General features: G+C 44.3%; 1 protein-coding gene across 2 annotated transcripts in view; it reads left to right on the top strand.

Moving 5' to 3' along the window:
* Positions 1-965: 965 nt before the first annotated feature.
* The window catches only part of PRR14 (proline rich 14), a 738,062-nt gene continuing 711,293 nt past the window's right edge, over positions 966-27,734 (top strand). Inside the window, exon 1 of one of the 2 annotated variants that reach the window (XM_069651623.1) lies at positions 966-1,086. The gene's annotated coding sequence lies outside the window, so the exon portion shown is untranslated. Of the gene's footprint in view, positions 1,156-27,734 lie in introns of both variants that reach the window. The other variant, XM_069651624.1, reaches the window with a different exon arrangement.

Consider the following 27,734-nt stretch of genomic DNA (forward strand, 5'->3'; position numbering starts at 1 on the left):
ATATCATATCTCCCCCTTCTACTCTTGCGCTCAGCTTTCAATTCACTCCATTATACATACCGCCCAATTGGTGCCATTGTCTCAGGCCAAAGACCTTACCATCACCCTCTATAATAGCATGTCAACAGTCCCCTCAGAATCCCCTAGGATCTGACCTCATCCAAACACCTTTCAGACTTTTTTTTTTAGCTTAGCCTTTCCTGTTGCGGAGTTCCTCCGGGTTTCCATTGCCCCTCCATGGCACATATGTAACAATACAATTATGATGGGTATAAAAGTCTTGAAAAGCAACCTTTCACCTGAAACATGAAGGTAGAATAATTTATGTAGGTCAAGTCACTATTCCACAACACCACCTAGTAGCTGAGAATTCACCTGCAGTTCAGAGCCACATCAGCAACGCATTGTGGGTATGCAAATTGCCCCAATTTCAAGCCTTACGCGAAGTTATTTCATCTATGCTTTGCATAATTTAGATCTACATTTTGCTATTTGTTAAGATCTTGTTTTGTTTCTGAGTTTGTATGTGTTACTTCTGTTCTCATCTCATTACTTTTCAAAATTAAGTGAAAATATTTTAACAGAAAATAAATTCCATTGTGTTACCCTGTTTCATAATATAACTGACCGGTTCCATTATGCCCACTATGACAGGTTAAAGGAAATTCGCTTTTCCTGTTTCAAAGTGTTCCCTAGCCAACTAAGACTGTGGCAGTCATTTAACTACACTTGCTAAAGGCTCTGGTAACAGGGACCAGAGGCCACATTCATACCGTTCAAAAATGGCGATACTGGCCGCAATTCTCTCACTAAGCCGAGTAACTGCTCCCTTTCCAAAATGGTTCCCGGGCATTTCGGTGACGTAAATCAAAGCCCTCCCTTCGGTGTTTACTACCATGTTTGATTGGTGTTTTACCGGAATCTCCTTATGTACGGTGGTCTGTCATTCGCTAAGAATGGTGGGACGAATGTGCTGCCTCTTGTGATTGCTCGAGTCGTGGCATGAGGCAAACACTGCTCATTTCGGTTGGCGGAGCTCCGCCCCTGGACGCCCTAGAGCAGTAGCCGGAGCCGGGAGGTTCAGAGGTAAACAGTCCCGCCGAAACGGCGTGGAAACCGGATGTGACCACAGCCATATCGGAAGCACGGGCATTGGTGGGTGGTCGGTTCGAAGAGGGAGGGTTGCATGTGAATGGGCTCATGTGAGAACACCTTAGTAAAGACTGATGCCAAAGAGAATGGCGGTTCCCAAAAAGTTAGAACTATGGAAAGACTCGTTAAGTTGCCTTAAATGGACAGGAAAGGTGGTCCGAGAGTGAGCGGTTCTCAGGGTAATCGTTAAGGGTGTTTGCGGCTTGGCACTCTTAGGCCGCCTCAAAGCGCTTATGACGAAAGGAGTGGGAACGAGACCGTGGTTGTTAGTCTTGCCATTCATAAGTGGGCTGGCTATACAATCATTGTTTTACAGTTTCCACTCACGTACTTTTAAATATACTACCCAGTTTAATTTATTGGGCGTCCCAGCATGTAAAACAGACGTGCTTTGGTGCAAGTAATTCAAACAAGGGATGGGTGGGGTTACTGTATAAGGCCACGCCAAAGTTCCATGCAGCCTCTATTCTGTGTTGGGATTAACCTATAGAAGGAATTCCCTTGGCAGCTGTGCGCTCCCAACTTTGGGTGAATAGCACTATAAAGTTCCGATGCTTATGCAGTTGATGCTTATGTGGAGTGAGTATGGCTCCTTACGTTCTTATGAAAAACTTTAAGTTTACTTTGGCAACGTTTTAAAAAAACCTTACGTGGTCGTTTTGAGGTGTTGCTCGGTATGCAGTCCACTGGAAGAAACTACTGAGTGCCTTTATTGAAACGTGAAAAAAGTTTACATTCGAGGCATTCTTTCTGGTAGTCGTTGGTGAAGTTTATTTTTTTTAATTATTTTATTTTGCTGATGGAGTGTATTCATTTGGTCACCTCCCGATATGGCACGAAGGGTTTATTCTGCTATATGGCCGCCGAACCTTTAATTTACTGTAGCTTTCTTAGTTTGTAGACCAATGTTTCAGGTGGTTACATGTCTTGATAGCGAGGTAATTTATAACGAATACCCTTATAGCAAATCTTTTATCGTGAAAACATTCATAGCAAATGCATTTTTGTGTTTTGTTTGGCGGTTCCCACCCAAACGCCCGTTTCCCAAAAATATTTAACCGTTTATCTCACCCTAAATACATTCATTATAAAGATTTTCAAGATAAAATATTCGATATATGGGTATTCAATGTAAAGGATTCAATATAAACACTGTATACTATTTCAGGCCTGAGCAAACGTGTTCTCCCACTACCCCCATTTTTTAAATTTAGTTTTATCATTTTACAATATTTACTTTTACTCTATTTGTATTTATAATCCTTGATATGGGCATCGTTTTAATATAGTGCTTAATTTTAGTATATTCTCTTTTTAAATGTGTTTTATTTTACATTTTTGTATTAATACAATCACATAAAGATCAAATCTAAATGCAAAAAGAACACATCTATTATCTTAACAAACCATATTCGAATCCCGATTCCCCCCCCAAAGACAATACACAAAATAGACACACGCACTATCATCTAAACATATGCCACTTCCCAAACCATACACGTCCAAATCTAAAGATTCAGATGACACATATAAATCATTGAAGAACATCCATTTCTCAAAGTAGACCTCAACCATACCTTTTTTTTGTAAATTAAATCTTCTCATTGTTCGACAAAATCTGTAATTCACAAATTCAATAATCAACCTGTGTGTTTTTTTTCTTTCTGTATTTTCAACACTTTCATTATTTGTTTGATGACCACTATCAATGATCCATCTATCCATTGGATATTTGTCCGGGCTATAGTAAATCTTCCAGATTTTGATAACAAAGCTGAAGTGGGCAGACGAGGAAAAGAAATGCCCATTACCAGCTCCTATCTATTATATCCTTCAGTAGTTACTTACTCTTGTACACACTCCCATAACATATTTAGTAAAGCACCTGTCTCCAAACCACAACCACCAACACAAGTCACTATCAACCAGCCCAAGTTTATGCATACGTACTGGCGTCCAATATAAGTGACCCATTACCTTCTGGTGAATCAGCCTCCTCTTTAAATCCAGTTTTGCCCTAGAGCCCCCTCTCAATCTATTTCCAATGTTCCGGTGTAATATCGCACTGTAAATCCACCTCCCATTCATGTCGCAATTTGTCTCAATGATCCACAAATCCCAGTTCCGTTGGGAATCATTTAAGAAAGGTAGAGGCTTATCGTGGAGGTGTTGAAGATTTCACACAAACCTGATCTCCTTACAAGGGGTGATTGTAACAAACTCATTCTATGTAATAACCTATGGAGGATTATATACTTTTTGTCTCTCATTTCAACGCTTCAAAATGTAACATATTTTCATTCTTTAAAACGTCACCAATCTTTTTAATCCCTTTCAAACTCCAGCTCTTCCAATTCAGTGTTAGATTATCAATCTGCAGTGCAGGATTAGTCCATATGGAAGCCTCATAAGTTAACCCCCAAATCCTGTTTCTTCTCATCAAACCAAATAACCAACGCCACACGAGTAGCCTCAATCGAGGGTACAACATTACTTCTAGAGTCTCGTTTATCCCTAGAATATACGTTGTCTAATGAAAACGGTTTTACCACTTCCCTCAAAATCTACCCAACATGGAACCCTATCCTCCTGAAGCAAACTAAGCCACCTGTTTTAGCATGAACCTTTTTTGATACATACCCATATCAGGATAACCAAATCCACCTTCTCTAACCCCTCGCATCAGCATGGATCTAATTTTTGGTCTTATCCACTGCCCCATAAGAATTTCTGAAAAACGCGGTCAATCCGTCTCAAGTTTTTCTTTTTAATTTCAAGGATAACGTCTGAATGAAATAAAGTACTTTTGGAAGGAACTTCTCCTGAAATTGTCCCCATCAATCTAGCAACATTGTAATCCACTACCTTATTCGGATTCCGCAAAATATAAATTCCTAGATATTTCACCTGTTAATCTGACCTTTTACAGTCCCATGACTGAAAACAATTCTTTGTACACGTTGGTGATAAAGGAAAGACCTCAGTCCTATCGCAATTTATTTTGTGGCCAGACAGCTTTCTCAAATACTTTCTTTAACAAGGCACTACCTTTATTATTATTTTTTTTTAGGTTAGTTAAAATCACAACCATTTCATCGGCATACAATAGTACCTTATGTTCCCGGCCCCCCACACACATGCCTCAAATACCAATCTCTTGTCTAATACGCTTTGCCAATGGTTCTAATGTCATTTTAAATAGGGGGAGAGCGGGCAACCTTGTCTATTGCCTCTCATCAAGCAACTTTCCTTCCAGATAACACAATTTAACCAGATCCTCGCCTTGGCAAATCTATTGCACCCACAAAAACCTCTGCAAAGACCATCTCCTTCATTGTATGTTTCAAAAAAGAAAAGAAAGTTATCAACAGCCTTTTCTGCGTCCAAGAAACCCATTGCAGCTCCAGCAGTCATCTAACCACGTAACCCCAAAATGTCCATGAGAAGTTGTCGTACCAGACTCTCTGCTGCATAAATCCAGATTGCGTCTCATGAATAATTTCACCAATTCATACTTAAGTCTATTTGTTAAAATCTTTGTAAAAAGTTTCAAATCAACATTGAGTAAAGATATTGGTTGATAATTGCCACACTTCGTGTGATCTTTATCTGGCTTTGGAGTAAGATGAATGAGTGCCTCACGCATGGATGGACATAGGTTCCTGTTTTTTAGAGAAAGAAAATCCCACACAAGAAAGACAGTTTTTCCTGAAAGGTCCTATAAAATTCTCCTGGCAAACCATCTAAACCTGCTTACTTACCAGCCTGAAGTTCAGAGATCGGTTTCCTAATTTCCAGTACAGTAATCTAAAGATCGACCTACTCTCTGGCGACAACTTTGTCAAATCGATAATACTGAAAGAATGATCTAAATCCTGCACAGATAGATAATTTTCACTGTACAGAGCCTCATAAAAGTTTCAGAAACACACTCAGATCTCAGCATTTCTTGTCACCTATGACCCACTATCATTCACCACACCCTTTATCACTGTTCTCTCTGCAATACCTTTCAGTTTATTCGCTAACAAACTGCCACATTTATCACCACTCTCCCAATATCTCTTTCTGATGGAAAACCCCCTTCTCTATCTGAGAATTCACCACAGCCTGCAGAGAATCGTAAGCTTTTTTCTCCTCCCACCTGTCTTTACGATTACCTTTTGGTGCATAATTCTGCTGGATATCAGGCAAATCTTTTTCCAGTTTTCCGATCTCCACATACCCCACTTTTAAGAGCAATGGGGAGCAGGTGCAAGTGGATCTAGGTCACCTGGCCTAAGCACCACCCACCTTCTTAGCCCTTCCTCATCTTTCCTGCTCTTAACTATTAGATCAAGGGCGTCTCTCGCCCGGGTGTTCTAAGTGAAGGGCTGATAAAGAAAAGGGCAATTCCTGTTTGGACCTGTTCGGACCAGGAGGACCCAGGGCCCGACCCCCTGCTCAGACAGCAGGTAAGCATGTACCAACATGTGTTACTCCCTCTGTCCCCACAGGCCATTCCCACCTCCTCTGGTCCCCCCGAGATGTTCACTTGTGCCCCCACCATTCTCGTGCACAGGTGTTGCCTGTTTTGCTTGATTATTCTACCCTGCTCCCACCTCACCCCCCTCAAGCCTACTTCTGCAGGAGTCTGTCCTGATAAATTCTGGTTTCACCATCACCGTCTTGTGGCCACTGCTGGATTTGACTTTTATTGACTTCATTGATACACGGTGCGTCACCCTTTCTCAACTCTCATGCTGGACTTCCTTTGCATTTTATACTCATGGTGGCCCTGAATCATGCTGTTCCCATCTTCATCTTGTATCCTGGCATGCAACATTGTGTTACTACTGACTGCTGCAATTGTATTTACTCTCCCCTCTCGCTTCTCCACTCTTTTTGACTGCTAACTCTCTGTTCTCTCCTCATTTCTCTTTTCCTATCTCCTCCCCTTACTTTCTTCTATGCACTTACTCTATCAGAATTGTCCCTGGATCTAGTATGATAGCAACCTCGTCTGTCTCCTCCCCACACCCCCTCCTGCACTATCTGAAATATCGTCAGGCCTAATATGATAGTCGCTTGTTTTGTTCCTCCCCTACCTTTCTGCACCCCTCTCCCTCACCTCTTGTTTTTCTCCGGCTTTACCAGAAATGTCGTCAGGCCTAGTACGGTAGTCGCCTGTCTGTTTCCATTTCCTTCCCACTCTCCCCCTCCCTTCCTTATCTATGTCTTAGCTCTTGCACTATCTGAAATGTCGTCAGGCCGAGTACAATAGTTAATTTCACATCCTTACTATTCCTGGCCTCTAAGAATGTCATTGTATTTTCCCTTGTTCCCTCCCTTGCCTTGAAGTGCTTTGAAACACATTGTGTATAGGCGCTATATAAATAAACTATCATATCATTAGCTGATATGCAGAGCCGTGATTCTCTAAAGAAAACTTTGATAAATGTAGACAGAGCGACCACCAAATCCTGAGCCTTCAACATCCCAGTCTTCATTCTCCATGTACTAAAGCCATCCTTTTCTGCATCAACATCTATTTCCAAATCTGTTAATGCGTGGTCCGATATCCCCTTTTCCCTAATCATAACAATCTCCACTTTTTCCAATGGACATCTGAGGGATTTCATATCCTCCATATATAGATAGAAATCATCAATAAAGCAATTAAGATTCTGACTTGCTTTAACATTGGTGTATCTGCCAAACAATCCAATTTATGTTCTGGAACACAATTGAAATCTCCCCCTATAATCCCCTATGCTCCCATTACATTCTGAAATAAAGGTGACATTGTAGTAACAAAAACTGCCTCCCGGAGTACCAGGTCTGTATACTGAACCAATAGTGAATAGGACTCCGTCTAACAACACTTTGACCAGGATTATCCTAACCTCACTATCCTTGGATACCTTCTCAACAATTACATCCCCACTTTTGCAAATTAGGAAACACACACCTCTAGTTCTCACAGTACAATTGTTTGAGAACTTGTGAATACCTCACACTCTTCATGTTGATCTCAACCTCTTCTATTAGATGCATTTCTTGAAGAAAAACCACATCTACTCTGACCCTCCAAATTCTGGCCAATACTTTTTTCCTTTTCTTAGGACAATTTAGTCCTTTTGCATTCCAAGATGCAAAAGAAAACGTTCTCATTTAATATTCCCGCTGTTAAAGTTAACTTTTAGTCAATAAATCGGGTATCCTACTAATTTAGAATATCCTACTTAATTCAGGACACCTTTTTTACATGAAAAAATATATTCAGTCTTAGGAAGTCAAACACTCCACACTAACAAACCAGGACAACACAACAAAACACAAATAGACATAAATATATACTCTATCACCTGCATAAAATCAAGCAGATTATAACGTTCAAAATTAAATTCAGAAAATTCAATTCTTTATATGCCCTCCAGACTCTAAGCCTCCAACTAGAGTATTAAACATAAGGAATAAAATCACTCCCACCCTTTCCCTTCTTAAGTGTAGTCACTTTTTAAAATTTTAAATCCATAAATCATTCCATCGTTACCAGGCTAAATATAGGTGTACGTGAAAATAAACATTTTAACAATTATAAATATAGCCGTTTCAATGGAACACACGGCAGTAGTACACCAAGGCAAATTACGTTTATCTCCTTATTATGTATTGCCCTAACCCACCCACAAACCCTACCAAAAGTGCCACTTGTAACAGAACACCTATAAGCGATCTGCCCTCCAATTAGTAACTAGATGCAATACAAGCTAGCATCTCACACCTCATCTCCCCGTTGCTCCATATATGACGTCTTAATCAACCCCAAACCCTCGCAGTTTAAAATCTATTCAACTTCTGGGTGAAACACCACACGTTTGTCTATTGCAAGCGCACTAAAATATGCCATGATTTCTATACTTAACCATCAACTTCTGTCATTCTCAATAATGAAAGACAAGGGAGGAGCCACAGATATCCAAACATGTCTCCTGATTGACGTTTGTTATGGGAGCAATGTATTAAGTTTTGTGCGTCCCATTTCCACCTTGCCCTCCACCTATTGTTTCCCCCAACTGCTGCTCCAAAAGCATACCTCCCCTTCTCCCATGCCCCCTTCTACATGTCTCTTGACTAAACATGGGGCATACATTTCAAGGGTGTAAAGAATTTTATCTGTACTCCTGCTCTCTATATGGCAGAGGAGAGGCACAGAGGACCCCCGCCAAGATTCTCTATTTGGTAAAACGTGGGCAAGCAATCAAGGTCTAGCTCTCAGGAGGAGATGCAGGCTGGGTCTTAAGTACAGTGTAGTCCCCAAGCACCCACAAAGGAATGTCCACACACTTAGTGAAAACACAGTTCTTTATATAAATAAGGTTCACAATAACACATGGCAAATATATACACAGTTCTACTACTATCAGATTTCATTAAGTGCATCCACTGTAATTGGTTTCAATGTCGCACAAATCAAGTAATAAAGAGAACAGTAGACATAGGAGGAAAATCAGTTGGCTAGAACAATGGGCAGTATACTGGCCCCTACCACTAGCCACAGCAGATATCGTACAAGCTCAGTTCATATATTGTTTGCCAGAGTCTTATTTCCTTCTAAATAGTTCTACAACCCCAATGTACCTGGAATAGCCGAGTTCGACGTCGGGTCGTCGACCGATCCTTCTTGAGCGGCTCCCTTTAAGGCAGGAGCCGCGGATCGTGGAGATCCCACGAGGAAAACCGGTGAACACTGTGTTGCGGCAGCAGCTTTGGTTCTTGCGGTGTTCGTTGAGGATCGGTCATAAACGTCCTGCAAGCGGAGCCGTGCGGTGCACCTAGACGACAAGTGTTCGTTGCTGCAAGAGTCAATGAAGAACTTTAGCCCAGCAAGGGCGTCAAGTCATCAGCGTCTCTGCAGTCTTCGGGTGGCGGGAAACCCACCAGTGGATTCTCCTTGGTCGTCTGCGGCCTTGACTCTCTCAATGACGAGCAAGGGATTCCTTGTTTCAATGTTCTTAGGCAAAGGAGCAATGCGGCTCCGGTCGGCGACAGCGGTCGTCGACAGTGATGGACTTCAATGTTTGGGCGCTTCGCTTCGTGATTCCGCGGCGGTTCCCGTCTCCGGTCGGCAGCCTTTCGAGGGTCTGACATCCAGGGAGCTTTGACAAAGATCAGCTGGTGCACAATGGTCACTCGTAGCTCTTGAAGAGGTCTCCTAGCTAGGTGCTCTCTTGGATCAGTTCCTTGAAGGCACAACAGCTTTCAGATTAGCGAAGGACAGCAGCAGCAGTTCTTCTTCCAGTGGACTTCAAAGTTAAGCATCAGTTTTGACTTCAGCTTCTGAACGATTTTCTAGCAGTGAGAGGCCCCCAGATATACGGTTCTGTCTCTCATTCACTCTGCTGGGTCACACTCAGTCAACCAACCACTCAGAAGGGCATTCAGCAGGCAGGCAGCCAATCGGCTCACAGTGCATTCGGGCCATTCTTCTCCATCCAGACACTCACAACACAGAATGTGGATTCGGACAAGTACCCAACCATTCAGCACTCCACACTGCATTCATGCCAGTTTTGGGTAGGGCTGTCTCAGTCATTGTGTCAAACCAGATACTAGACACCCATAACATGAAATGCGTATTCGTCACACTCCGTTCACCCGGGTCCCACCCCACGGGTGTACCCACAACATACAGTCATTGGGAAGGCTCCAGCCAGTCTGGCCTGGACTTCCCCCCCACACTACCATATATGGAACTTCCACCCAACGGCCAGTCAGGGGGAAGGGACAGAGTCGGGGCTTCCCGGGATTTCGGGAACAGTAAGGTAACAGGCGATAGAAAGCAAGAGGCCACAGGGGCCATCTTGTTTCCTATCAGGAATCAACTGATTCCAATGACCGGGCCTGGGCATCTCAAAATGGAGGATGCGCAGGGCACCTACCAATTCAGCATTGAGCTGCCACCAACCCGTACCCTGCTTTGTGGGCCACACCCAGGTGCCCAAAAACATACACTGGGAGTACAGGGTTGTACTTCCACCCATGGGTGCCATAAGGGTATCCCAAGGGTCTGTTCACCAAACCAAAAAGTAGAGCTGCACCGCCAGGAATCCCACATGATCTACTGCGTGGAAATCAATACAGAACACATGATAAAGCAATGAAGGACAAGGATATGGCGGCCCTGTCCCTCTAATGCATTTCCAGCATCACAGGGGGGAAAAAGAGAAATGTAATATTGTATAAGTGAACGCATGACTTTTGCAATTGATTGTCCCTCCTTATTCATTTCCTGTTTCAAAGCACTAACAAGCCGGGCTTTACAAGCTGCAAAATACTGTCTGTATAGTTTCCCCAATCTCCTGACGGTGATATGTCACGACCTCAGTTTAGATTTTTTATCCATTCTCTCGAGTAACGCTAATAGTCTTAATCCCAGCAACCTCCCAAAATTGCACATGTGCTCTATCATGCGCTGTCTGTATTTGTACAGTACATGGCATGAATCCTTGCCAGCAAGCACCTATTGAGGAAAGCACAATTTACTACGTTTTTAGAACATTTTTTATTGTATTTGGTTTACAACAAACCTTTACAAAACAGCATATTTACATGAGTTAAAACTGAAATACGTATTAGATCCTAACAATAAGATTGATATATCAAAATAAACATTAAGCTACATACAGAACAAAACAAACAACTAAGTCAAATTGATATTTGAACGTATGAAATTGAAAATACCTACAAACTAAAGCAAGGAAATCGATACATTCACACAAACGAAATTAAGACTAGCTAGACAACATAGTCTACTTTTTTGATTTAAGAGCGGATAAGCTGGAAAAGGTTTTAAATCTTGTTTACAGATTTCACAATTATCCATCTCAATCATTAAGAGATACTACAACAGATTAACATGTGTCATATATTGCATTTTATGTAACCAACTTGTCATTTTATAGAATCTAAAATCACTGCAAGTTTAAAAGTCAGAGTTTAGCTATTGCCCCACATACATCTACTCCAGTAGATTCTCTTGAGAGCTCTGCTCCTGATACACGATAGGTGTCAAATGTCCTGGTCCTGATGTCTTCAAAACACTCACAGTACATAACAAGATGTTTAAGTGTTTCTTTCACTGATTGCATAGTACAGAAACGACAAAAACCTAAGGGACCATTGATAGTGTTTTTTGTCCCATGCTTTAAGCTTTTCATTGGTAGGAATTAGATTTGTATCGCATATAAATCTTTCATACTTTATTGCATGGAACCATAAGAATATACATTGCTCTCTCCCCCCATTTTCTGGGAAATTTGCTACATTCAATAAAAGACTTATAACCGCAGATTTTGTCTGTAAGAATAATCCATTGGTATTTTTGAAATTATATTTTGCACAGAGCTCTTCATTTGATACCAAAATAGCCTCAAGAATTGAATACATTTTTGTTATTTTTTTAATAGAGGGAGATTTGGGCTCAATATACATACGGTGCAGCTCCTCATACATGGAAATTCTAGGCGGCTGTATATCAAGCGCCAGTTCCATATCGCAGAAAGGGGAAGAAGTCCAAAGCAATAGCATATGACATTTGGAGTTGATAAAGGCAAACCCACTACCAATTTTCATAGTCTGCCTTGCAGCATATCTAAGCATCCATCTCAAATTGGCAGATATCGATCCCTAAAGAGTAATCGGTTCTAATTTTAACAAATGGAACTGGATGAAGGGTAACAAGGAGAACTTAGAATATCTGTGAAAAATTTTCATTTGGGAAGTAAGAGGTTTGATTTTATTATTTAAAGTAGCTTGCCACATTTCTGCGGAATAATTATCAGTTAAGGTGTAACCAAGATAACGTATTGTAAGTGTCTGTGATTGGTATTTCTTCCAGTTCCCAAACAAACATTAATGTTTTGCGCTTCCCATCTGAAAAAGTAAAGATATGACATTTCAAAGGATTTGCTTGAAGATTATGCTGTTGAGCAAACCGTGCAAACAGCTTTAGCTTGTTCTGTAGCCCAAAAGGCGTCCTATCAAAGAATAAGTCGTCTGCAAAACCAGTACAATTCAAGGAGAGAGGACCCAATTTTGGCAGGATATATGGCACGCTCTTTCCATGATTTATCTAGGTCAGATATATAAAGAGTAAAAACTACCGCTGCCAATTTGTAACCTTGTTTAACTCCCATGTAAGTGGGGATAGGCCCCTTCCCGACTGAGTCTGATCTTATAGTAGATATTGCGATGTGATAGGGCAATGATAGAAACAAGGTGAGAGGGAAAACCCAATTTGAGCATTTTTACCCAAAGTACTTCTCTATGACTGAATCGAAAGTAGCGATTAAATCAAGGGCTGCCATGTAAATCAGGCCCGTTTTAGAGGGGTTTGTTTGATAATGCAGATGTGCTACAATAGCTGCATTGAGAGGACATCCTATAGATTTGCAAAATCCCACCTGATTCCGAGGCAAGATATTATTTTGGGCAATAAAGGATTGCCCTTAGTCCAATAGAAGTATCAAACATTTTAGAAGATGAGTCCATTAGTGCAATAGGTCTAAAATGTTGAGGATCACACGTTGGACCTTTTTTTTTTAATAAACCGGGGTGATGCCAGCAGAATACCAAGAGTGAGGCAATACGCTTGATTGATCAATGCCATCGAATTTCAATTTTAATATCTTGGCCCAAAACGGAGGATCTGTTTTCAGCAGGCAGGGGGGAGACCATCGGGACCAGCAGCCTTGGAGTTCTTAATCCTATTTATTACATGTTCAATATCCTTCTGTGAACAGGACGAATGCCCAGCAATAAAATGATTTATCATTTACCCAATTGGTTACGTTAAAGGTAGGGGTAAACAATATTTCTAGTTAATATAGGTTGACCATACTTCCGCAGATATCGAGGGCTTGGTATGCGTTACAGCATCTGAGGTAAGGGTACGTAATGTGGCCCATATCTGCCTATTGTCTGGCTTTATTAAATTATACAACATTTGTTGATTATCTGCGGTAGGCAGACTGCTTTATATTCTTTTTGTTGTTCAAGTTCTGTCTAATATGCTTGAGTTGTTTGATAAAATCAGTCTGATGAACATTCGATCTATATAAAAGTCTGCAATGGTCGCATTGTACTGATGTAGGTGCTTAACCGGAGGCAAATTGTGCCTGCTATCAGATGCATGGCGATGACATGATGTTGAATTCGCCTTTGATTGAAATCCTCTAGCTCAGCAATATTGCCACCTTGAATAGGTGCACTGAGCTGAATAGCTGGATCAGATTGTATTTGATCAAGTAATAACCAACAGGTTTTAGAATTCCATCTGACTGAGAGCTTATCCCGATCAGGTTCTAATAGCGAAAGGCCTGCTCTGATAGTAAGGGAAATGGGCTGCCCAATTCAATTATCATATGGTCGCCACATGCAGGATTAGAAATCTTGATCTGATCTGGCAATACATATAAGGAAGAAGATATAAAAAAATCAATAAGGGATTGAGAATTGGCTTGTGCCCAAGTATAATTCTACTTTGTCGTATCCTGCTGAACCATTGAAGATCCCATTCTAAAAATAAATTGACCCATCTCTGGCCATTTGATAGTGAAAACAACTAATAATTACCCCGTTCGCTGCCATGGTCGATAAACGAGGAAGCACAGGTAGCATTAAAGTCGTCCCCTATCACAATTCCAATTTGTGGATTATAACTGATTGCTTGTTCTAAGATGGAAATAAGTTGTTGTGCTATATTAAACAGTTTAAGCATTTTATTCCAGTAAATGCAGACAACTAGAATGCACTCTGTAATCCCCATCAGAATTTAGCTGCACAGCCAAAATACAGTAATCCTTGTAAATAACACAGGATGAAATGTTATAGGCGTTATTGATTAGTATCGCCAAACCTCCAGAAGGTCGCTCCTTAACACCTTTTTTAGCCTCCTGAGAATGGAAAGTACAGCCTTCAACGTAAATCGGGGAGCTATGCATTTTCTCCTGCAATAACATAACCACTGGTTTCTCGTGAGTTTTTAGTGATTTGAACCAAATTAAGTTATTATCCCCACATTCATTCCAAGAGATAATTACCAAAGATTTGTAGCTCCCGTTGCAAGGGCAGCTCTTTCATACCCGAAGGTTTATTCATATGACTCTAGCCAAGGTATGTCTTTGATGGCAGGTGCGAGCGCCGTAAATTCTTAGCAAATTTCATTAAGCTGAGCCGGCACACCACTGGTTGAGGCACCAATCGCTGTCTCTAAATTTTGCATCAGAGTAAGAATATAATTGCCTCGTCAGACGAATTAAACACATAAGTAGTCAAACCTATGTATTCAAAGTCTTCACGTTGGTCCCATGTAAATTTCATGATATGTGAAATATAAATGGCATATTATTCTGTTATGATTGTTAAAGTTAAGCTTTATCCAATCTATGTCGTCTGATCTAAGTGTTCTGACAGAGGGTATTCTCTGAAATGTTTTCAGCATATGTGATCGATTAAGGCAAATAAGCCTTCAGAAGCCGTATTGATCTTCCACCCCATTATAGTAGATATATCTTGGGTGAATACAGTTGGAAGCAGGGGAAGTTCGGATTTCTTCCCAAGTATGTTCTTTCCACCCAGCCTAACGGGATCTTTTTGAGGGATGGGATTCTTTTTCACACCCTCATGTTTAACATCCTTCTGAATTCGAGTGAGGGTTGGGGTCATAATCCCCTGCGCCAGCATTAGGGTCTCTGTGGGCTGATTATTGGAGATGGCCTTCTGCGCAGCACAACTGGACCCACCACCAGCGGTTAATCTTACATTCTTTCCTGGCACAGATCCCTTAACTGATCCCAATATCACATTTGTAGTACTTTTAATCCCTGTTGGGAAATATATACATAGATCAGGTTGTTTGTATTTAATTACCGGGGAGAGTGTAAGATCTTCAATTTCTACTTTTACCAAAGCTTTAGGGATGAGGCTAGGAACATTACTAACATCTGGTGAATTAATCCATCCATTGGTTTATCTTTTTGAGGAAGATTCTTCTTCTTTTGACCTAGCTTTTGATTGTCAGTTTTGATGTTCAATAGTACTTTCGACAACTCATTTAATTGGTAGAGATCAATGATTGCATCGGGATTTGGTAGCTTATTAGAATGAGTGGGCTTAAAATTATGGTTCTCACATTTATTTTTTTGGTTCGTTTTTTTCTTTGTCAGCTTTTACTTGGGCTTTTTTTTGGCTTACATTCCTTTTTATGTGCAGGTGTGTAATATTTTATATATATATATATGTCATTTAGATCTTCCTGTGTATGTTTTTGCGGCAGTTGATCTTCATCAAGAGCAGTTAGGTCTGTGAGGGCAGATGGACTATCCGGGCTTTCAGTGCGTGATGCTGCACCTTAGCTATCAATAACATCCTCTGCTGATTCAAATCTGAACTCTTCTACCTCATTGCCAAGTTTAGCTATCTGGGTAATGTTAATAGCAATGTTTTTTGAGTATAGCCTCCTCGGCTCTAGCTCCAAATAAACTCTGCATGGTATCGTTGGAGGCCGGAACCTCAACCTGTAATTATTGATAATGCTGTAAAGGACAAGCCCATTCAGAACTTTGAGAGGTTTTCGATGCACCACTGGCCCCCTTTTGTGGGTTGGCAACAAGTGCTGCTATTGCTTCGCATGTGAATAAGAGCCCCTCAATTTTGCTTAATTTTCCACTTAACTCAATCAGGGAGTTCCCCATAACGCAAATCTCCCAGTGCGTTTGCTTTTGGCTCCTATCGAGCAAATTAAGTACACGGGTCCTGACTGGGAAGTTTGCGTCAATGAGGGACTCTTCAAGAACAGACGGAACAGATAACGACTCTGCGCCAGTACCACCCATCTCTATTTTGGGTAGTTGTTGCTCTATTTCTTGTTCCACGAGCTTAATTTGTTCAAATGATTAAGCATTCAGTAGATCTATTACTGGGGAACTAGCCCTTTGAGGGGATCTATCCACAAAAGGGATATGATCAGTGTGAGAGGTATTAAAGGCCTCTACTTGGAAGAGTTTGTCGGGCTTCCCCTACTTGCGGCTGTACGGGATTAGCACGTGGGTGATTGAATAGAAAGACATTTTCTATGCCTGATCTACATTGAGTAACGGGTGTAGATGGACCCAACGACAACCTCCTGTGCCTTGCTAATTCAGCCTGGATTACTGGAGCCAGCATAGAACAATCAGCAATGTGGTTATTAAAGCATTCTGCCTCAATCATGGACTTGGACCCCTTATTCGTTATAATGTCCACATTGTCAACAGATTCCATGCTTTTCTGATGCACATCATTTACCTCATCTATTTGGTACACTACATAGGCTAGGCCCATTTATACATGGAGCACGGGTTTGTAGCTCCTGTAGGGCGTTTACATGCTCAATGGATGATGGGGGGGGGGAGGGGATCAGAGGGATTAGATTTCACTACATGCAAGGCCCCTTCCTGCATTACATCCTCATCGGAGAAATTCAATAAGCCTGAGTCTTCCAATTCCACATTAGTGCTAACAGTAGTTGTGAGATAGGATGGTTTACAACCACTTCTTAGGACATCGGCCATAGCTTACCAATGGAAGAAGATAACACCAAGAATAGAACTCAAGACAGCAATGCTACTATACTGCTTAACCAGGTCGTAACCTGGCCATGCAGCTTTTCCTCTCGGCTCCGTCTGTCAATCGCTTAAACTGTCGGTAGATGTAAGCCCTATGTACTTCTCAAGAGCTGACCACATATTGTAAACCGGGTAGAGCGAGTAGATGGCGGTACCGACATTTTGGTGAAAAATGCCCTTCATACAATACTTTGAAAGTTCGCTACTCCACTCAACTCAATACCCCTGCTTACCTTGGATAATAAGTATGCACCATCCTCTGTTCTATTATAGGATGTGGGCCAAACTATTCTAACAGCCCAACAGCAGAAACACTTTGAACACTTCGAATGTGCGTGCAAAATGCATGTGCACCCGATGTTATGTTGGGATTCTGGGAGTATTGAGAGGCGGGGTCTTTGCAAGGGATCTACAAATTGAATCAGAAAAAAACACGGTGTAGTGTCACAAACAACGTTAGTATCACAAGTCACGTTCACGCTACCATACAAATGATGCTCAGCCTAACCCAGCCCAGCCACCTTGCCACCCAGCCCAGCAGCTCCTCGCACAGTTCGACCTGCGCAGTGAATGTTATTTACTTTGGTAGATGTAGTGGAGTACAAGCAAGTCCTTGAGGCGTTTCGCCGCCGATAAAAGCTCAGAGCTTACTCTTGCCCATGCACGTTTTCAGCTCTTGCCAAAGTTCAAAGTAATCAGACGGCAATCCGGTAGTCGTCAACAGCCCAACAGCAGAAACACTTTGAACACTTTGAATGCGCGTTATTTGCCATCTATGAAGAGATCTGGCAGATTGTTACCCTTACTCGTCGAGTAATTCAGAGTCAAAGGGTAGGAGTTGGGCTTGTGCAGTAAGCTGCCAACCTCTCGCCACAGGGGTCCCCCTCCCTATTCCCAATGTACTTTCTCAAAGTTTTATAAATCCATTGGCACCATTGCATTCCCCATGCCATGGAATAGACAACATTAGGGTCTCCTTGACCGACCTTTCTCACATGCATCTCCGTATATCAATGTGCCCACAAAGCCAACCAAAGGTTAATTTGGGCACCTACTAGTAGCTTGGGGATGCAGTAGCGCGGGGGTCCGTCCCTCGGAAGAAGCAATATCTCGCCTGCAACAGTCACCATTATAGTCCTCTTACCATGGAGTTTGCGCACCATAGAAGTGATACGCCATTGTAGGATTACAGACATCTATCATGTTCCACGTTAGAGGGTGCTCTTCTCTAACCATCACTCTTGAGCTTCGACACTAGCATTCATAAACAAGTTTAAACCTCAACCGTAAAAGAAAAGTAACAGTGAGATCAAACATTGAAAAATAAATAAAATTGAGTTATTGTAAAAAAGTACATAATTCTAAAACGCTATATAGTCCCAAGAACACTCCAATAAATGTTGATGTACAAAACAGATTACAGCAAATCCATTACCTTTTCTTCCTTGTTGTCCGTAGTGCTGAACTCTCAGTTGGTGCGGCTTCCATGGGTTCACTGTCCAAATCGGATAAAAATGCTTCTGCTCTTTGGTTATAAGTGAATGAGTAAACTTGACCCTCCAGTATCAACCTGAACACCGCAGGGTATATAGCATGTGGTATTTTAAATGTTTGCTTTTGCTTTGTCGGTTGCTGTGTTGAAAGCGCGTCTTCTAACCAGAATATCTTTGCTTAAATCGGCAAAAAAATTACTTTATTGCCTCTGCAGGCAACATCTCCCAATTCACAAGCTTTTTTTATAGCCATTTGTGTCGCCCATTGAGAAGGTTGACCATCCAGCGTTCTCCCATAAAGTAGCCTTATTCGGTGTTCCCCGATGGTTTACACCGTTAATGAAGGATTTTCATTTTGGTTCTTGGACTTTTATTGCTAATATTTGGTGCAGAAATATCTGGAAAATGCCATACTTAAAATTGTCTCTCTTAGGGATGCATATACTCCATGTGCAGAACTTATACTTCGTGGGTGAGATGTTTTCCATCAATATGGTTGCAGTCTATGTATCATGCGTTATGCATGCAGACAACAATAATATCATGGATATGACATCCGAGACTGACTGCAGCAGGAACAATCGTACAGTGGTGAATATTGATGTCAAAAAGTTTTCTCGCAACATGGGATGCAAGTGAATTATTTGTTTTATAGAATGGCCGGTGCTGAAATATACGTATCTTCGCATGTATTTTGTGCCTGTGGTTTTTTGGGTAGATAATCTTATTGCAGAAGCTAATCTTGTTGACCGAGTCAATTGATTTGAAATGAGGTTTCATGATTTTCCTCCTAACGGAAGCTTATATTAAAAAACAGAGCTATTAATGTCTGGCGTAGTGTTAAAGGTAGCATGTATTTGGGCAAAATGAAAGAATGTAGGAGGAAAGCTCCGGGTCCAGAAGGGGTTTCTTTTGGTCAACTGTCCTCTAGAGTCTGTTTTGTCTTGTGGGATTGAGTATAAATACCTTACGCAATTGCTCTCCCGTTCTTGTTGGCCATTTGCAGGGAGTAGTCCATGGAGTCAGATTGCCATAGAGGTGGCTCCAAAAAGCACTTGTGTACTGCTTGCGTTTTTTCGCTGTCTGGTTCGTTTGGATTGCTCACCAACACAGAAGCTCTAAAAGCTGTTCTTAAAAGCTACATTAGGGTACCTGTAATTTAATGCAGTATTGGGAGCTAGAAAAGTTGTTTTGTGGGGCCAGCATCATTCTGAATGTGGCAGAACACTGGAAAGTATAAAACATACATTTTGAAGTTGCTTTGCTATTTGCAAGTGATTAGAAACCATTCAAATGCTAGGATTGTCCCCCCACCCACCCTTTTGGTTAGGCTGGTGTTAAATGGATTCTGTATGTATCAATGTTTGCTTCGGTTGAAAACCTAAATAAGAAAGTAGAAATGGCACTAATCAACTTTTGGATTCATGGCGGCTTTTGCAAATTAACAGATGGTAAAAGAAAAGGTTACAAAAGTAGTGTGCTCCATGCCTTTAGCTAATTTGTACAGTCGTGATTTTTACATTTCAAATATATATTTTTTAAAAATATTTTTATTTTATTTTGAAGTCAAACAAACACACTACAACTGTTTCGAAGCATAGAAAGCATCATAGTCCAACACATTTTCATTAGAACTCCCCAACCCCCCCCCCCTTTAAACTAGAGCCGGTTCTCACATGTCATTTACATGACCATCATTGGGTAGCACAGTACTTAGGCAGTCGTCATCCGGGTTCTCTGTACCGTTGTTACCCTGATGAGAGTTTGCCACAGAGGCCACCAATTGCCAGGCCAGCAAGGGCCCTACTTCCTCCTCGCCCCCCCTAGTGACCGCTTCAAACCAGACTACAGATTCAGCTTCCGCCCACCATAGCTCCACCCTGGGTCTGTGGGCCGCCTTCCAGCCCATGGCAATCCTGCGCTTGGCCAAAACACAAGCCAGGTCCTTCATCTTGCTTCTGTGTTTTGAATGCCGTGGTCTAGGAAAAAGCCCAAGCATGCAAGACCAGGCCGATTCCACATCCAGCACCACCCCCCCACCAGCCAGTTTCGTCTTAACCTCGTCCCAAAATCTGTGCACTTCGAGGCAAGCCCAAAACATGTGTAGCAGTCCCGCATTCACCGCCCCACACCTGGGGCATTGCTGCGTAGCTGGTCCCCCAAACTTTGCAATCTTCCCGGGAGTTAAATAAGCCCTATGGGTAACATACAATTGAAGCTGTTGGAATCTCGCGTTCCGGGACACCTTTTTATGGTACCTCTGGGCCCATTCTCATTGCCCGTCTGTCATGGGTCCTCCCACCTCTTCCTCCCAATCTTGTCTCAATTGAAGCAACTCCTTCCCTGCCCTTGCTATATCCTCGATATTTCGTGCCTGCCCTCCGATATATCATACATAGTTTCCAGGGAGGCGTCAGGGTCTTCCGCTAGCACTATCTCAGGCCATCTTTCTCTAGTCTTTTTCACAAGCCTAGTGTAGCTTATATATTGGCCACCATGTACCCCCGTCTCTTCCTGCAACCTCTGAAAGTCCAATGCCTCCCCTTCCTGCCATATGTCCCAAAGGGTGGCCAGGCCTACCTGTTTCCAGTATCTACGGACCGATTCAAGTAGTTGAGTCGCTCCCGCACAGCGCCGCCAAAGGGGCCTGCTGGGAGTACGGCTCCGAATCCCCCCACCCCCAATCTTCCATGTCCTGTGCCAGATCTCCCAGCCCAGCCTCAGTAGCCGCCCCCTGCCCACCAGTTTGTCTCTGCACAACCACACCACTTCCATAAGAAAGTATGGGGCTGAGTCTCCACGCAGAAGCCTAGCTTCCGCCGAGTCTTCAGCCGAAAGCCACCTGGCCACGTACTGCAGCTGCCCCGCCAGGTAATAGAGTTCAAAATTAGACAGACCTATTCTCCCCCCCCCCCCCGTCACATGGGTTCTGGAGCTTCCACAGAGCAACCCTATTCCTAGAGCTGCCCCACACAAAGCCCCTACACACGCTGTGAAGTTTCGCGAATAGGCTCCTAGGTATCAAAAACGGGACATTCACGAAAAAGTGCAAGAGTCTAGACAGCACCACCATCTTGAGCAAGGCCGCCCTCCCCATCATGGTCAGGGGCAATCTAGACCAAAATACCATGCTGTTCTTGATCCCCTCTATTGCCTTTTCCGTGTTATGCTTGTGTTCTGCCTCGACCTTGTGGTAAATATTTTTCCCAAATACCTAAACGTCACGGGCTGCCATGGTATTGGTAGGACAGGCAGCCTCTGTACCCGGACATTCCTGTATCTGCCCAAAGGAAACAGACTAGACTTTCTAGGGTTCACCGATATGCCAGAAAGGGTGACGTACCGTTCTATTACCTCCAGCACATACTGCAGGTTTTCTTCTGGATAACGCAAATAAAGGAGCATATCATCCGCATATAGTGATATCAGGTGCCCTCCACTGACAGTGCTTATTCCCACCTCCCCATATTGTTGTCGCAGGCATATTGCCAGCGGCTCTAATGCCAGTATATATAGCATGGGTGACCAGGGGCATCCCTGTCTGGTCCTCCTGCAAAGTTGCCAGGTATCTGAGATTGTGGACCCTGTTTTGACTCTCGCCATCAGGGTGCTGTAAAACAACTGGACCCATCTGAGGTATCCAGGTCCCATTCCGCACCCCTTCAGAACTGCTTTCAGCCAGGGCCATCGTACCGAGTCGAAGGCCTTGACCGCGTCTAATGACACTATAACCAACTCGCCCGTGTCCTCCTCAGTTTGGTCAATTATATGGTGTAGCCTCCTGTGGTTATCGGTGATGTTCCTGCCTGGAACATATCCCGTCTGATCTGGGTGTATCAGTTTCCCAATCACCTTCAGTCTATTGGCCAGCACAGCCGTAAGTATTTTGCTGTCCTGGTTAAGCATGGACAACGGTCTGTAAGACCCGCACTCCACGGCCGGCTTGCCTGGTTTCACGAGTGGGATGGTCACAGCCTCGCGGAGGTACAATGGGAGTTCCCCCTGCTCACAGGCCTCGTTGTGGCAAGCAGTGGCTGAAGCAGCTCTTGCTTGTATGTTTTGTAGAACTCACTAGGCAGCCCATCCGAACCAGGCGCCTTGCAAGTGGGCAGATTCCGAATCGCTACCTCCAGGTCATCCGAGGTGACGGGTGCGTCTAACTCCGCGCGTTCTAGGTCATCCAGGGTGGGCAGTTCCATGTCCTCCAATGTGTCCAGTATGTCTTGACACATATCCTCCCCCGAGTCCTCATACAAGTATCTGTAAACCTTAAGGAACTCATTTACCTCTTTCTGAGTGTTGCATATGCAACCTCTACCATCCTTGATCTCACTGATCACCGAGCGGGGGGGGGGGGGTCTCACTCTTATACAGCCAGGCCAGCAGTCTGCCTGGCTTGTCGCCCCCTGCGTGTATCCTCTCCGTATATTTCCTGTAATTGAGTCTGCATAGCCTATCCCAGAGTGCGCTGCAGGAAAACTGTAGCTCCTTTACTTTGGTTCTGTTATCATGAGCGGTGCTCTTGCAACGCGTGAGATCCTCTAGCTTCCTTTCCGCCTCTTGGAGTTCCTTTTCGATACCCCCCGTAGCCCCTTAGCTTGGGAAATGGCTACCCCGCGCACCACCACCTTAAACGCTTCCCACAGTGTGCCCACAGAGCTGACGCTTCCCGTATTTATATCAAAGTATTCTTCGATGGCATCCCTCAGGCCCTCCCGAAACCCCTGGTCCTGCAGAACCTCGGTCCAGAGTCTCCATGTAGGGATCCGTGGTCTCGGGGGCTGGTGTCTCCAGTCCACCACCAAGGGCGAGTGGTCAGATCGTACTTGGGCCTTCTATTCCGCTCCCTCTGTCTCTCACTATCTCGGCTGTCACAAACGTGTAGTCCAACCTTGTGTGCAAGTCATGTGGCGCTGCGAAGTGTGAATACTGCCTATCCATGGGATGCAGCCTTCTCCACGCATCCTCTAGGCCTAGGTTTTTCAGTAAGGTACCCAGCGCTTTGGCCGCCGGTGCCGTTTTCCCTACCATGTCGTTGGACCTGTCAATTCTGGGATTCACGGTGCAGTTAAAGTCCCCCCCCTAAACCCCCCCACACACTACCGTGCCCCCTGCCAGGGGGCCAAGTTTACTGTAGAGGGTCCTAAAGTAAGCCGCTGTGTCGTTATTGGGGGCGTACACATTTATTATATGCACTTCCCTGTTTTCCAGGAGACCCGTCACCACCACCATTCTACCCTCCGGGTCCACCGTAGAATCAAGCACCTGAAACGGCACATGAGCCGCCACCCAAGTAATGACCCCTCTGGCGTACGCTGAGTACGCCGCCCCCACAACATTGCCCTTCCATTTTCTCCTGACCACCTCCAGCCTTTCCCTAGTAAGGTGGGTCTCCTGCAGCAGGGCTATGTCTACACGCATCCTCTTTAAATAAAACATCACTTTATTACGTTTCAGGTAGCTGTTAAGGCCCCGTACATTCCAGGTCACAATTCTGAGATTACCCGATGCCATCTGGTCGCACTATCCCCATCCCATCCCATCCCATCCCATCCCTTCCCATAATGCTCCCCGTGCTAGTTTGTTTCCTGGCTCTCTCCCTTCTATTCACAAACAACACCCCCTCCCCCGCCAACCTCCAACAATAGCCCAGTTCCATCCCTGGATCTCAGGCCTACCCACGTCTGGACCTGTCTTCTATCCGAGGACAAGGACCCTGTGGGGTGTCACCTATCTAACAGTGACCTAACTAAGTGTACTACTATTGGGTACAGAGGGTGCTCCCCAGGAGCTCCCAGTCATCTATTTAGGAGAAGTGCATTCAACAGGACCCGCCAGCAGATACCATGACTTCCTCCCCACAAGCACAATATCGTACTATATTCCAGTCCCAATGTCGTAACTATGGCCTCACGGGTGCCTCTGCAGCGTGTTACTTATCTCCAGCCGCTTCTGTCTGGGCATCCGATTCCTGAGGTCGACCCTGCATATCCAGCCACTCCATCGCTTCGGTCGGCGTCTCAAAGAAGAGGGATCTATTCTTATAAAACACCTTTAACCTAGCGGGGTAGAGCAACATGTAGCGATGGCCTGCTTCTCTAAGCTTCCTTTTCACCGTTCCAAAGTTCATTCGACTCCGCTGTACGAGCAGCGTATAGTCCGGATACACCGTTATTTTTTTCGCTGACCCCCTTTCTATCGTACCTCCTTTTCGGAAAAATTTGAGGATCTTTTCGCGGTCACGATAGTTCAGGATCTTCGCGATCAACGGCCGCTGGGGGGTCTCCTGGGGCCGGTCTCCTGGTCAGGGCCCTATGCGCCCTTTCAACCGCGAACCCCTGGGTCAGCTCCCCGCCTGTAATCTCCTGCAAGAGCATGGTTTCAACGTATTCCGTGGGGTTCGATCCTTCCATTCCCTCCGGAACACCCACTATGCGAATGTTGTTGCGCCTGGCGCGCCCCTCCGCCTGCTCTGCCTTCCAGATTGCCCATTTGTTGCACGAGGGCATGAAGCTCCTTAGCATGTGCATTGCACGCCTCCGTGGTCAGGGCCAACTCCTTCTCCAGTTCCCCAGTGCGCTCCGCGATCGTTCGCACGTCCTGACGCAACAGGTTCACCTCTTCTCGGACCGCTCCGATCTTAAGGTCTAGGCCCTCCTGCAGCTCTTTCATGGCCAGGCCCAACTTCGTCTCCCAAGCCACCTGAAAGTCGGCAATTGCTGCCAGCACCTCCTGGATAGTACCTGGTGGGTCTGTCGCCGCCGCAGGTGCTTCTTTGCTCTTGCCCCCTTCCACGCCCAGGGGTGACCTAGCATAGGCCTCCATCGTGGGCTGTTTGATCCGGGGTCGCACCACCTTGGAGGACATCCTCCTGCGTCGGTTGGGCACACGTGCCCAGCTGTGTCTCCGGCGCTGCGACCCCTTCACAGCAAGGCTCCTCTAAACTCGGGTTCGCTCTGCTGGCACGCCACGATCCACGGCCTCCTGAGTGGGGGCCCGCACTTATGTTCCTGCCACCGGCCAGAGACGCCTGCGACGCGTCCCTCTGGTTGGGCTAGCCCCTGCTCTGGCCGGCTTTGTCTTCCTCAGCTCCACGGGCGGCCATCTTGGGTGCTGCCCTTCCACTGCGCGAGCGCCACCTTCTTCGAAGTCTAATTCTGTGGATATGCAGTCTCGCTGGCGGGGAGGGCACTCACCATGTGCCCCCCACTTTCATGCACCCTTGGATGCACCGTGGGCTTGAAAGTCTGCCGAAAACCATCACTTCTTCCCAGGATCAAAATCGGATCATCGGGAGCTCCTCCAAGGAGCGTCCTCTCACGTAGCCATCAAGCCACGCCCCCGTTTACATTTCAAATATGGGAATTCAGTCTCTGCCAATATGATTTTAAAGGTTATAAATGCATTGGTTGTTTTGAATGTGCTATTTATTGGATGGATATAAAAATATTGATGGTGATTCTGTAAGGATGATTTAATATTTTGTTTATCATTCTCTCCATTCGCGTTCTGTGTGTAATACCGATTGTGTTGGGATGGTCGTACAGTACCATAAGATCTACTCTTGTTGGACTGACTTGGAAGATCTACTCATCTCTGGGAGCTGGTGGCATGGAAGGAAATTATAGGGAAAGGTGAAGGGCTGTAGCTTGTGTAATGCTTTTACTGATTCAAAGCCCTGAGAAGAAAACTGGAGTGGAGGGGTACGGCTGAGCAGGGAGGCTGGTTATTTTTATCCTTCTTTTACTACCTTCAAATTACAATACAGCAGTGTGAAGTAACAAAAGTGGGAATTGGATGCCGAACATGAGGTAGAAGCGAAACGATTGGGAAAGCAGTAAGTGGTGGGAGTGTGGAGGGGGCGGGGGGCACGATACTGTCATGTTGCAACGTGATTCTTGTAGCCATCCCACATCGTTATGTGGGTGGCTCTCCGCTCAGGCCATAGGACTGGGTGGGTACAGGGGGGGGTCACGTGGGTCGGGGTTTTGGCAGTTGGCCATTATGTAGTATGTGAATAAAGACATGTAACTAGTACCTCTGCGCGTATTTTATGGCCCTGTCAGGGCCAGCTAATGTGCCACATGAGAGCGAGAGCCCCTCGCACTGTATGCTTGATGGTGCCGACAACTGGCAACGAGGGATCTGCGTGTCCGAAGTCCACACTGTGACAGAAGCTAAGTCTGTCGGTATTACCCAAATAGATAGTTTACAATTGTTCGAATGAACAATTGACCGAATTTAAGTCTGTCACAGAATGAGGAAACTGACGAGGAGGGTGCCATCGGGCACTGCACACGCGCATCGGGAGCACCTCCATGTGCCGCTGGTGACAGACAGGATCGCAGGTATTTACTAATTAAATGATACCGGAAGCCTGGCATCGTCCGTGAAAGCAAAAAAAAAGAAAAATGACATACCCTTTGTGTTGGGTACATACCTTTTTGTGTTTGGTACCCACTATGCGCGCACAAATTCCCCCCCCTACCCACAATATAGAAAGAAAAAAAAGAAGGGAAGAAGCGGAGCAGTTTGGAAGCCCGGCACCGTTATTATAAAAGAAAAGGAAAATATAAAAATAAGGGGTTCCATCAAGGAGCCCAACATGCACGCGGTATGGCAATAAAGCTTCGCGTAGTTGTGTTAAAAAGCCAGCGAGCACACAAGTAAGGTGAAAGGCGATTTCAGCTCACAATTTAATTTATAAAAGAAAAGGCGTCAAACATATATATTTCACCATCGTGAGTGCGAGCCACGTGCATAAGGCTCAACAAGAAACCTATTGGTTACTAAAAACGGCAGGAAGCTAAAATAAAGAAGTTCGCAAGGAAACAAAGCTCAAGGGATCCAACAAAAAACCCTGAATAAAACGGATATTGTTACAGATAAACTTTAACGAATGCAGTGTGTGAATGCTATATATTAAGTCAGCCAACATGTCTGAGGAAGATCTCACGTCCTCTACAGGGGCCACCCCATGAAATGAGACACAAACCACAAGTGGAGACTCACAAGTATTACAACTACCACATGCCTTTGACATACGAGATACCAGTAACTTGGGACCAAGATGGGCCACGTGATTTCAATTTCTACGTAGGTGCCATAGGACTTAAAGATGACACCAGACTCAAGAATACCCTATCCATTGCAGAAGGTCCTGCAGTAAGAGATACAGTAGTAGAGTTAATTAATCTTGATACTGCCTCATATTATGAGTTACACTTCAAATTGACAGACTATTTCACACCACTGACCAATGTAAATTATGAGACATATTTTCCATGCTACACGTCAAGAGAAGGGAGAATCCATGGACAACTGTAATGTGATTGCGCATCAGGTTGAAGCACTGTGAATTTCATAGTTACTCCAATGAGGAGGCACTTCGATCCCAGGTAATAGCTGGGTGTGACTCGCAAAGGTTTTCGCAAGAAAT

The sequence above is a fragment of the Ambystoma mexicanum genome, chromosome 3p (genome assembly GCF_040938575.1).
Source record: "Ambystoma mexicanum isolate Mex_15411 chromosome 3p, UKY_AmexF1_1, whole genome shotgun sequence".
NCBI lineage: Eukaryota > Metazoa > Chordata > Amphibia > Caudata > Ambystomatidae > Ambystoma > Ambystoma mexicanum.